The sequence below is a fragment of the Drosophila montana genome, unplaced genomic scaffold (genome assembly GCF_035044405.1).
Source record: "Drosophila montana isolate Dmon_TW-CO22-7 unplaced genomic scaffold, ASM3504440v1 contig_2019_1, whole genome shotgun sequence".
In the NCBI taxonomy this organism is placed as follows: domain Eukaryota; kingdom Metazoa; phylum Arthropoda; class Insecta; order Diptera; family Drosophilidae; genus Drosophila; species Drosophila montana.
The window spans coordinates 1-4,814 of NW_026996938.1; the positions used below are offsets into that span (position 1 = coordinate 1).

At 26.0% G+C, this 4,814-nt stretch overlaps 2 pseudogenes; one reads left to right on the top strand and one right to left on the bottom strand.

Moving 5' to 3' along the window:
* The first annotated feature begins 396 nt into the window (after positions 1 to 396).
* On the top strand, positions 397 to 1,133 carry LOC135426404 (cytochrome b-like; annotated as a pseudogene).
* Positions 1,134 to 1,463: 330 nt separating this feature from the next.
* Positions 1,464 to 2,311, bottom strand: LOC135426403 (NADH-ubiquinone oxidoreductase chain 1-like; annotated as a pseudogene).
* Positions 2,312 to 4,814: the final 2,503 nt, after the last annotated feature.

The following is a 4,814-nucleotide window of genomic DNA, read 5'->3' on the forward strand; positions in this document are numbered from 1 at the left end:
GAGCACAAGTAAAACTCGTCAATCACTCTCAACTGAGAACTCTCTCTCCCTTTTAACTTCAATTTTTTTTTATAAATATAATCCAACCACTAACCATAGGATTAACTTTATTAATTCAAACAATATTAATTCTATAATTACATGATTAATAACAAAAGCTTTTTGATTCTCATATATTTTATTTTTAATTTTTCTTGTGGGTGTATTGGTTCTATTATTTAGAAATAATTACTTCAAGTTATTCTTATTTTATAGAAAATTCTTTATCTTTAAATAAACTTTACCACTTCCAACAAATTTTGTTACAATTCTTTTAATAAATTATTTATTAATTACCCTAATTGTTATTGTTAAAATTACTAAAATATTCAGAGGACCCTTACGAATTATAATTTAATGAATAAACCTTTACGAGCCTCCCATCCTTTATTTAAAATCGCTAATAACGCATTAGTTGATTTACCCGCTCCTATTAACATTTCAAGATGATGAAATTTTATATCTTTACTTGGATTATGTTTAACTATTCAAATTTTAACTGATTTATTTTTAGCAACACACTACAACGCAGTCGTAAATTTAGCTTTTAATAGAGTAAATCATATTTGTCGTGATGTAAACTATGGGTGATTATTAGGAACAATACACGCTAACGGTGCTTCTTTTTTTTTATTTGTATTTATTTACATGTAGGACGTGGAATTTATTACGGATCTTATTTATTTACCCCAACATGAATAACTGGGGTAGGTATTTTGTTTTTAGTAATTGGAACTGCCTTCATAGGAGGAGCAACAGTTATTTCAAATTTATTATCAGCAGTACCTTATTTAGGAATTGATTTAGTACAGTGAGTTTGAGGAGAATTTACTGTCGATAACGCAACTTTAACTGGATTTTTTACATTTTATTATTATTATTTCGTTTATTATTTCTACACCAAACTAAACTGGTTCAAATAATCCAATTGGATTAAACTCAAATAGAGATAAAATCCCATTCCACCATTATTTTACTTATAAGGATATTGTTGGATTTATTATTATAATTTTTTTTACTAATCTCTTTAATTTTAATTAACCCTAATTTATTGGGAGACCCAGATAATTTTATCCCAGCTAATCCTTTGGTAGCAGCAGCCCATATTCAACCAGAATGATACTTTTTATTTGCTTACGCAATTATTCCTAATCAATTAGGAGGAGTAATCGCCCTAGTCCTTTCAATTGCAATTTAAATAATTTTACCATTTTATCATTTAAGAAAATTCCGAGGAATTCAATTTTACCCTATCAACCAAATATAATTTTAAATTATAGTAGTTACAGTAATTTTATTAATTTGAATTGGAGCCCGACCGGTAGAAGAACCTTATGTATTAATTGGAAAATTTTAACTGTTGTTCATTTTTTATATTATCTATTAAGCCCTTTAGTAAATAAATGATGAGATAATTTATTAAATTAGGTAATGAGCTTGAATAAGCATATGTTTTGAAAACATAAGATAGGAATATTTCTTTCTTTAATTCAAATTAACAAAGAAAATAATAAAATTTTAAAACCGATAAAAAAAAATAATAAATAAAATAAAAATATATTAATTTATCATAACGAAACCGAGGTAAATTACCACGAGCCCAAATAAAAATAAATGAAATAAATATTAATTTTAAATTAAATAATAAATTAAATACATCACACCCTAAATAAATTGCTCAAAATAATATTCTTATAAATAAAATTCTTGCATATTCAGCTAAAAAAATTTATGCAAATCCTCCTCTTCTATACTCTACATTAAGCCCCGAAACTAATTCAGATTCTCCTTCAGCAAAATCAAAAGGAGTCCGATTAGTTTCAGCTAAAGAAATAGTTAATCAAACTAAAGCCATATAAAATAAAATAAAAAAAAATTAAATATAAGTTTGCATTAGACCATCCAGCTACTATAACAGTATAAACTCCTAATCTTGTACAACATAAAAAAATAAAAGCCCCAAATTAAATGAATACAATTTTACAAAAAACGGTATATATATTCAAACAACTAAAGATTAAATAGGTTAAACTTAATATCTTACATAATTTGATAATAAAGGATAAGTTTTTTCTTTTGTAAATAATTTAATTGCATCACAAGAAGGTTGAGGAATTCCTATTAAACCAACTTTATTAGGACCCTTACGAATTTGAATATAACCTAAAACTTTTCGTTCTAGTAACGTTAAAAAACTCACACTTACCAATTCACAAATATTTAATAATAAACTTCCAATTAAAGACATAATCAATTCTATATAAAACAAGTACTATCTGTAATAAATATTACATAAATAAATTCTAAATTTATTGCACTAATCTGCTAAAACAGTAATATAAATTAATATTATTCTATATTAAAATAAAATTATTTTGATATTTGGTCCTTTCGTACTAAAATATTATAATTTTTTAAAGAGAGAAACCAACGTGGTTTACGCCGGATTGAACTCAGATCATGTAAGAATTTAAAAGTCGAACAGACTTAAAATTTGAACGGCTACACCCAAAATTATATCTTAATCCAATATCGCGGTCGCAATCTTTTTTATCGATATGATCCAAAAAAATGACGCTGTTATCCCTAAAGTAACTTAAATATTTAATCATTATTAATGGATCAAATATTCATACATTAATGATTTTAATCATTAAAAGTTTTTTAAATGTTTATATCACCCCCATAAAATATTTTAATTTATTATGATAAAAATAATCTTTATAATTAAAATAAATTAAATATAAAGATTTATAGGGTCTTCTCGCCTTAGCTTTTTGACTAAAAAATAAAATTCTATAAAAGTTTTAAATGAAACAGTTAATATCTCGTCCAACCGTTCATTCCAGCCTAATATTAAAAGACTAATGACATTATTTTTGCCGAATTCTTAACTTAAACTTACCATTTAAATTTATTTTACAATAAAATATACTAATTCTATTCATTATTACTTAACCTTAAATATTAAAATTGATATTTCAATAAAAATTTAATATATAATAAATAATTTAATTTATAAAATAAATTATAACGTAATTTTAAATAATTGCTAATTCTAAGCACACAAACGCATAATTGCTTCTATCCATATAGAAAAGTGTGTAAGTGTGTGTGCTTGGCAGGCCCAAAGATTTATCATGCACTTACGCCAATGATCAGGTACCCTTACCCTTACAATAATCATTGAAAATAGGAGTTTGCACATGAACAGGCCAACCCCTTTAATAATGTCACCCAACTGCTTACTCTAAAGAGTGTGCGTGTGCACAAGTAGCAAGTCGAAAAAATTAAACATTTTCAATTTATGGTCTTTTCTTAAATTATTCGACAAGCCGACGAAGAATTACCCTTGCAGAAATACGACTTAGTTTTTTTTTTAATTTTAAGCAAAATTGGTCCCTACAGTAAACAAAAAAATTAAAATATAATATATAAATACATCATTTAGGATTTAAGTTTTTAATAAATATAAATATATCATATTCTTCTCATTATGCCTGACTGGACGAAGAAATACATGATAGAACATTTGAATGTGTTTGCCACAGGCACAAAGAGCACACAATTGAAGAAAAAATCTCTGGCTCGCGACAAACGCCGCGATCTACTTGTGCGCACATCCACACAACACAATATGTATGTTTGTAGATCTCGGGGTTTTTGAGAAGCTATGCAGGGAGAAGGAGATGCACACAAGTGCGCAAATCAATAAGTGAGAGCGACGCACACTCTGCACATGCCTACACACATATGTATGTTTTTGGGATGTAAGGAATTAAATACTAACATACACATATTATGAAAAGGCATCAGCCGCAGCGACTTTGTGCGCTGAGCGAGATGCGGCTTCATACTGAACGTTCAGCTTTCGAGGCCGGCGTTTGGCTGCCACTCTCAGCAGTCTTACTTTTTCTGGGCACACTAAAATGGTCGCGGACACCCATGGGGTTCAGTCGTTGACGATTTATCGGTATCCGATTATTCCGCTGTTTGACATGTCTATGCATTGTATAGTTAGTGGTAAGGTCCATCGTGGATTATCGATTACAAAACAGGTTCCTCTGGATAGACTAAAATGCCGCCAAATTTTTTAAGTTTCAAATAAAAGGGTATCTAATCCTAGTTTGTAGTTAAAATTTTTAAGCTTCAATTATTTTCTTTATAATAAATTTAAATTTAAAATTTTACTTTATAAATTTAATTATTTTTAATTAAGCCAATTTAACTTTTACAAAAAAAAATTCACTTGTATAATTGGTATAACCACGATTGTTGGCACCAATTTTATCTATACTTCTTAATATTGCTATTTCTAAATTTCTTTAATTAATAAAATTAATTACTGCGATTATAAAAAAAATAATAATTTTTAAAATTAACATAAATTCACACAAAAATTTACATGTAAATCAAATTAATAACAAGTTTTAAAGACAAAATAAAACTCTAAAAATGTACTCAAAAAAATTAATTTTTATATTAACTAATAAAATTAAATTTAATAACTTATTTTTAAACAAACTTAAAAACAATTAAATAAATTAAAAGATAAACTTAATTAATTTTTAGAATCTAAAATACCAAAAATAAACCCCTATCAATATAATTTTCATTCAAAAATAAAAACGAAATTTAAATATTATTTTATTTTTACTTATTAATCCTTAAATTTTTTAAAAATTACATAGTTAAAAAATAACATGTTTTTACTATAATATTACATTTTAGTATAAAATTAACACAATTATTTAAGGATGCAAATAAATGAAAAA